This window comes from Lacerta agilis, chromosome Z (genome assembly GCF_009819535.1).
Source record: "Lacerta agilis isolate rLacAgi1 chromosome Z, rLacAgi1.pri, whole genome shotgun sequence".
NCBI lineage: Eukaryota > Metazoa > Chordata > Lepidosauria > Squamata > Lacertidae > Lacerta > Lacerta agilis.
Genome location: NC_046331.1, coordinates 27,231,090 through 27,239,451, shown reverse-complemented (window position 1 = coordinate 27,239,451; position 8,362 = coordinate 27,231,090). Strand labels below are relative to the sequence as shown.

Sequence of the window (8,362 nt, the reverse complement as noted above, 5' to 3'; positions counted from 1 at the left end):
AACTTAGAGATTTAACTTCCATAGATCAGGGGAACAGGGATTTAACCACTGTTTTTATCTAGCAAATCACACAAACAATATTTTAACAAAGCATCCCTAAAAGGCAGTAAGTACAGCCAGTGTTATATCAGTGGAAGGGGAGAATGAGAGCTGTCCTTAGAGAATTGGTTGACATGTGTGTGATCAGTATAAATCTGGTGATCTCGTGAGACTTGGACCCATAGGCTTATTTTTGGCCATTGCAGATAGGACAAGAGCCAACAAGAGTGAGAGGACAAATGGGTAGAGCGGTGCAAGTGGTGATGTTATGCCATCCTTCACCCTAAGGTTCCAGAGTGGGTTACAAATTAAAATGGAATATCAAAAACAATTTAAAATAACTTTGAATCACAAAAATAAAGTTGGTCCTAAAATTATACACCTCATATGTCAAAAGCCAAGGTTAAAAAGATGTGTCTTCAGCATTTGCCAGAAGCTGTACAATAAAGGTGCCAGATGCACTTTTGTGGGGAGGATGTTCCACAGCTTTGTTGCTGCCACAAGAAAGGCCGTCTCTTAGGGTCCCCCACAAACCTCTGAAGGTGATGGAACTACCAAGAGGTCACCCTCTGCTGATCACAGCACATAAGAGGAACTATAGGGAAGGAGGCAGACTTTCATATATTGGAGGCCCAAGGAAGAAGTTTTGGCTCTGGACTTTTTGATTGTAGTATGTGTTGCTTCACTTAGTTCAAAGTGTGGCAAGTTACCCTTCTGGTGTCCTCTTCACCAGCTTGGATCTTTGTTGAGTTTCTCCAACATGGCCATTGCTAAGGGTTGAAAGGATGCACACAACCCATCTGGGCTTATATAATGTGAGTGTAGTTCTAATTGTAATCATTTTTATACCGCTACTGTTTATTCAGCTACTGTATATGCAGTGCATTCTCACAAAAAAGCACATGTTAAAACATCCAGTCTGCAGAATATAAAATATATACACTGAAATGTCACAGGCCAGGTGGATTTTCCTTTGAACTTCCTGGCTCTGTAAGCAGATTTCACCATGCTATTCTGTTGGCAGTTATGTACCTTTCAGGGTTGTTGTTTTTTTGTAGGTCACTCCCTTAATGGCTGGGGACCTTTGGCCCTTCAGGTCCTGCTCCTATCAGACTTAGCCAGCATGGTCAGTGATCATGGATGACAGGAGTTGTAGTCCAACAACATACATAAGAGCAAAGGTTCCTCAACTATGTTGTAGCAGATATGACACATGTTTTATATTGAAACTAATATACCCATATGGCTTCAACAACTTCTAAAATACTTGAATCCTAAACTAAACTAAAATAGAGTTTTGCCTTTATTGATTTCAATGCATTTTCCCCTCCTAATATTGCACTTTATTAAAAATTCTTGTCTTATTATTTGCCTGGAGGAATTCTGCTTACCTGTAAAGCAGAAGGCCTTGATCTTGTTTTGGTACCAGGTCGTACTGGCTTTGGAAAGTCCAGCGGAAAGCTTAGGCTGACTCGTGGCTTTAGTATGGCATTATAGCACTCGATATCTGAAATACAGATAGAAATAATAAAGACCTTTGAGGGAGGGGGGAACCCAACAACACAATGGTAAAGAGTGGTTTCTATTAATTCACCTATGAGTTCAGTTCTTAAAGAGAGAACTTAACAGATGCTTAAAAGGACAACATAAGAATAGCCCTACTGAATCAGGTCAATGGTGATCTAGACCATCATCTTGTTCTCACAGTGGCCAACTTATGTGGAGCCCAAAGGCAGGACCCGAGCGCAGCAGCCCTCTCCCCACCTGTGAGGAACTAGCACTGTGAGCAACTGGCATTCAGAGGCATATTGCCTCCAACTGTGCAGGTGCAACATAGTCATAATGGCTACTGGTGCCACTGGGAGCTTTCTCACTCTGAATTGTCTAATCCTCTGTTGCAGTGGTTTTTGAACTTTCTTCTCCAGGCCATACTTTCTGAATAAGAGTTTGCTCATGCTGCACTGAATTTTTTTATTGCTAAGAAATGCATTGGAGAACAAAAGGAAACAACTCCTAGCAGTGTTTTGATTTATAACGCAGAACACAGCTACTTTATAAAGTGATCATGGGACACCCAGAAAGCATAAAACAATGCAGCTAACATAAGAACAGGAACCATTCCCCCAACTATTATTTATTTTATTATTTATTTATCAGACTTACATATTCCGCCCTTCATCGAAAGATCTCAGGGCGATTCACAAGATAAGAATGCAAGGTAAAGGCAAAAAATAAATCGTTAATAATGAAAACAACAAAACAACCCCCTCTGGCTGCCATGCTCTCATGGGGGGAAATGGGACACTTGTGGGTTATACACCTGTGCAGGTCTGTCTCACAAGATATGATCTTTCAGGTTATATGTGTGTTTGGATGCATTGATGTGAGAGTCTGGCTCCACCTACTACTGGGCTGAAACAGTTCCTCACCTTTGTTTTAAATCACATATTCACTGAACGCTGTGAGGAAATGCCAGATTCATTTCCCTAAACTGCAAGTGGGAAATAAAAAATGGCTCATTTCCATAAATCTCCACTGGGCTCTTGAGAATAAATACAAGTGCTGATAGTCAGCTGGTAGGGTGGGCTGTGTGTCTTAATGAGTCTGGTCTCTAGATGCTGTTAGACTACAACTCCCAGCAGCCCAAATCAGTGGGCTAATTTCCAGGGAAGATGGGAGATGTAGTCCAAAAGATCTGGAGGGTACTGGATTGGGGAATACTCGTCTAAATAGTTAGAATTTCTCTACCACTCCCTCTCTATCCTACAAGATAACACAGTAAGAACATTTCTTCAGTGTGAGCCCTGTCCTGCAAAGCAAACTCTCTGAACTGATGTTCACTTTCATACCTGGGATGTATTTTTCATAAAGTGGAGGTCCTCTATATTTACTACAAGAGAGAAAAAGAGAGAGAGAGGCATTGTCATATACCGGTAGACTGTTTTACCAATTCTAAAGATATTATCCTTTTTCAGTTTTAAAATTTTATTATTATTATTATAAACAGGTACAAGGTAAAAAGGTAAAGGTAAAGGAGTCCTGGACAGCATGACTAAACCGCTTCTGGTGCAACGGAACACCATGACAGAAACCAGAGTGCACAGAAACGCCGTTTACCAGCACCTATTTATCTACTTGCACTGGCGTGCTTTGAACTGCCATAAGTGTATGCCTTAGAACAGGCTTCCTCAACCTCGGCCCTCCAGATGTTTTGAGTCTACATTTTCCAGCATCCCTGAGGACTGGTCCTGCAAGCTAGGGATCATGGGAGTTGTAGGCCAAAAACATCTGGAGGGCCGAGGTTGAGGAAGCCTGCCTTAGAATGACCTTCATTTGGGAACTGAATAGATATAGAATGATTGAGTTACGTTTTTAAACAATAATACTTTTATAATTTATTTCTTATACCCCACTCACCTGACTGGGTTACCTCAGCCACTCTGAGTGACTTGCAACAAAAAATAAAAGAACACAAGAAAACGTCATACATTAAAAGCTTCCTGAAACATGGCTGCCTTCAGAAGTCTATGAAAAGTCAAATAAATGAGTGCTTATCTCTACAAAGGTTCAGTGAGATCTTCTCTTTTCTGTAGCAGCAGTTTACCAATTCTGTCCGCCACCTCGACCCCCACCCGCACCCCCATCATCCTAATTATCTACTGTTTCAACACTCATCTTGGTAACCTGTTTTGGTGGCGGTCAGGTGGGATTTATTCTAAAGACCTGGTTCATATGCAAAATCCCTTTGGATGCCTTGGAGCCTGCGGCAAGTTGAATAGAGAAGAAATTAGTTATTTGGTGTACATATTCCAGAACATCAGTGTGTCTGGGCATGAGTCATTTAGATAAGTGAAAACAAAATAAGCACCTATTGGCCATTTGAAATGAAAATACAATTAAAGGCTGCAAGGTCTGGTTCATATTTACTACTGCGATACTATTAGCTGGAGAAATATTTAATAATGTTATGGTCATGCAATGAGGACGAACCCCCCCCCCCCCCGGCATTTGTTCAGTTCATAGCTAAAGCTGTTTTTTTGTTTTTTGTTTTTTTAAGGAGCACTGATGGCTAGAAGATGCTTTCTAAAATGGCCATTGATGGTTGGTTACTGCTAGCTATCCAGCGTGCCTCAGTTGGTTGGGGCCTGGAACCCTGAGATTGATTTATTTATTTGCAGCTAGCTAAAAGGAGGCGTTTCAACATGGTTTGCGTTTAAGGAACTGACACTCTGATACAGATAAGCACCATCTATTCTGATAGCCACCCCACCCCCAACCCCGCTCAACCTTATATTAGTAAATTGATATTACAAAGCAGCCTAAGTCTCTTGTGCTCTCTCCTCAGGAGGAAATTAATCTGGTGCCTGGAACTTTGCTCCCATCTTCCCCCCTGCTAGTGGCAGCACTGAGACTGAGAAGCTGACCGCCCCTGCCCCACTGCTGTGCTGACAGCTGTTAGGAAACCCATACAGTCATACCCCGGGTTACGCTAGCTGCGGGTTGCATTTTTTTCAGGTCCCGAATGCGGCAAACCCGGAAGTTTTTACTTCTGAGTTTCGCCGTACATGTGCAGAAGTGTGATATCGCGCTTTGGCTCATGAGTGATATCGCCGCTCGAGTTGCAGACTATTCGGGGTGCGAACAGCACCCCGGAATGGATAATTTCTGCAACCCAAGGTACCACTGTATTCCCCTCACAGAGCTACAATCCCCAGAGTTTCCCGGGAAGAGGGATTGGCTGTGAAACCGCTTGGAAACTGTAGCTCTATGAGGGGAACAGGGGTCTCCTAACAGCCCTCAGACCCCTAACAAACTACAGTTCCCAGGATTCATTGAGGGAAGTCCATGACGACTTCAAGTGGTTACAGTGTGATGGGGCCTAATACATACCCTCTAACACTTCTCCGATGAAAATATAGACATCCCATTCCACAATGATAATTTTACAATTTATACCCCACACATCTTGTTGGGTTGCCCAGGACTCTGGGCAGCTTCCAACATATATAAAAACATAAGAAAACATTTAAAAAAAAAAAAAAAACCCTTCACTATACAGAATTGCCTTCGGGCAACTCAGGGCTTGGATATCTCCAAACCCTCCAATGTTTCTCCAATGAAAATCATATGGGACATCCTAAGGAAAAGTGAGACATTCCGGGATCAGATCAGAAACAAGATGGCTTCTCTAAATCAGGGACATCCCTGGAAAATAGGGACACTTGGAGGGTTTGCTAGTATATAATGTATGCTGGCAAGGTTGCATTGTTAGATAGTTATAGAACAGCTGCAGGTAACTTCTTTCAATGCAAAGGAAACATTTCGCCATCAACCCTGTAGGTGACACGTGCTAGTGGTGGGTATGACCAAAGGGAGCAACAAATGTGAATCTTGCCACTGTACAATGGGCTGCTTTCTTCACACTCACCTGCCTCTCTCTCTGTACCATCCAGGCAAGGAAGAGACAATATCAGAGTTCCAGGATGCATTCTAGCCAGGCAAAAATGCTCAAGGAGGGTATGAAGAAGGGGCAGTGAGGGGTGTGGCCTGAGGAGAATCTCAAGGGCCAAATAGAAATACTTGTAGGGCCACTTTTGATCCCCCAGGCCTGGGGTTTCCCACCCCTGTAATAAAATACTATACAGTATTTCCCATTTTCAGCTTCTCGTATTTCCACCGCATTCATCAGTCTATTTTGTTTGGGTGGGGGAGCAAAGTTAGGATGGAGGATTACAACTCTGATGGGACTGGCAGAATTGATAGAAAGAGTTGAAGAATGATTTTGGTTACTTTCATAATTCTCCCCCCCCCCAAAAAAAAAACCTTGGAAATGATTTTGCTCAACAGCTTTTAAAATGTTTGAAAAGGCGTCCGTCTTTTTTCTCTCTTTTTGTGGCCTTGTTTCGTTTCTTCCCTTGTTAATTAAACCATTCATCCAAAACAGGCATGGAAGAGAAAGATCTAATTTATGGACCTAGCCCAGTGAAAAGAAACAAAATTGAAGAATAAGCTGGACTGTTTAGAGGATTTATTACAACTGTGGTTGAAAGCCTTTTGAATAAGCTTCAGTGGGAGACCTGCAAAATGCGGCAACTTAATATTGCATCAAGGAGATGAGGGTAATGAGCTGGATCCTTGAAACAGAGGTAGGAGCAATTATTTGAGTTGCAAAGCTTCCTCTGGTATACAGATGGTCCTATTCTGCATTATTAAGACCACAATAAGGGTATGCAGGATCAGGCCAGTGGCACATCCAGTCCAGCATGCTGTTCTCAAAGGTGGCCGATCAGATGCTTTGTGAGCATTGATTATGATTAATCACATGGCCCTGGAGGGGGGGAAGTGTTGTGCAGGATTCACTTTTACTAACCCACTGAAAATGTCACATTTCAATAGCACTGGATAAAAACAAGGTGGAGAATTTCAGGTGCAACTATGGATCCAGTTGTGAGATAGATTAGATAGATAGATGATAGATAGATAGATAAGATTTTCAAGTATAAAAAACTATGAAAGCAGCAATAACAATATTTCCAACCCACTCTCTTTAATATGAATATTGTTAATATTAGTATAAACAAACCACAGTTCCCAGGGGCTTTTGAGGAAACCCATGACTGGTTCAAGCAGTATGAACGCTGCTTTAAATGCAATGTGCAGATAGGGGCCTCATTTTAAATGTGTGCCTGTTTATGAAGCTCATCTTCAACATGTGGCTCACAGGGTGATGCAGGTAATTCACTCCACCCTATGAGTCACCATTTTGTACCTGGCTCTGGTTCTGGTCTGCTCAAAAATAAAATTAAAATTAAAATCCCTGAAGTAGTTCCTTCAAAATCAGATTTTCTTCCCGACCCTGAATGGATTGGGGGTGGGGGCAGGTTGCACATGTGTGCACATGCATTACCTTTTAAATAAATAAATCTGGAAACTCCACTTGTCTCAGTCCAGCACCACTTCTTTCTTAGGACAAATATTTTTATATCCAGTGCATAGATCAAAATGTGCAGCACAATGGCTTTCCCAGTTCATACAAGCAAGTTGAAGAAACTGAGTTCATATCGTTTTGGGCAGTGGTCCATGGGGTCACGAAGAGTCGGACACGACTGAACGACTGAACAACAACAAATTGCTGCCTATTGGGACTGGCAGGACAGAAGGCACGGAGGCCAACAGTAGGTGGCGCCAGAGTCAATGACAGCCACAACCACCCTATGACTTTCTGTAAGTAAAGGTGCAGATGGGGGTGGGGGCAAACTGAATGTGATGGGGGAGCGCCCCATTCACCCAAATGCATTGTGGAGAAGGAAATGATCTTGGAGTTGCTTTGTGAAATTGTGCCCTGTTAACAGCTGTAATTGGGGCTAGAGCATAACTTGGATTACCTGACATGCTGGTCTACCTCAGATGTCTGCTCTAAGTTCTTGGCTGGAAGGTGTTGGGCATTGGCTGGAACATTCTGGGCATTGCCTGGAAGATGGTGGGTATTAGCTCCCTCTAAATGAACTTTCAGGTTTCTTGCAGGTGTTTGACTGAAAAGACATTGAGAGAGGATTAGGGATGTGCATGCTAACCCCAACCCCCTCAACATTCCCAGCAGCCTCAGGCATTGGGCAGAAGGTGCAGAGGAGGAGGGTTTGCATTTGCATCTGAAAGAGAATCCACCCCACAATTGATAAATCACAATTGTATGGGCTTTCCAGTCATGGGTAGGAGTCCTTGCTTGTTGCACTCCTTACATCCTTCTACACATTCAAACATGGAGGGCCTCCAAATGCTGTTGGTTCCAACTCTCTCAGAAAGCATGGATGATCATAACGGATGATGGGGGGGGGGTCATCACACAAAAGCATTGGGAGACGGGCATTGCTCCCCCATCCTTGCACCAAAAAAGCAGCAACAACCCAAACACTTTGATGCACTTTGAAAAAAAATGTTATGTGTGAAGCACCTTATACTAGATCTGTAACAGGGGTCAGCAAACTTTTTCAGCAGGGGGGCGGTCCACTGACCCTCAGACCTTGTGGGGGGGTGGACTATATTTTGGAAAAAAAAGAAATAAATGAACAAATTCCTATGCCCCACAAATAACCCAGATATGCATTTTAAATAAAAGCACACATTCTACTCATGTAAAAACAAGCTGATTCCCGGACCATCCGCGGGTTGGGTTTAGAAGGCGATTGGGCCACATCCAGCCCCCAGGCCTTAGTTTGCCTACCCATGATCTGTAACAACTCTTCATTTCTTGGGCAGATTATACTTTGTCAACAATTCAGGACCAGCTTTGCTCAAGAAAGGATGGTTGTTGTTGTTGTTGTTT

The 8,362-nt window shown here is 42.8% G+C and overlaps 1 long non-coding RNA gene across 1 annotated transcript; it reads right to left on the bottom strand.

The window, feature by feature from the left end:
- Window positions 1-1,436: 1,436 nt before the first annotated feature.
- Window positions 1,437-7,526, bottom strand: LOC117040400. The gene is made up of 3 exons (XR_004425841.1): window positions 7,425-7,526; window positions 2,889-2,929; window positions 1,437-1,546 (listed from the first exon to the last, which is right to left on the bottom strand). It is a non-coding gene; the product is annotated as an uncharacterized LOC117040400 (long non-coding RNA).
- Window positions 7,527-8,362: the final 836 nt, after the last annotated feature.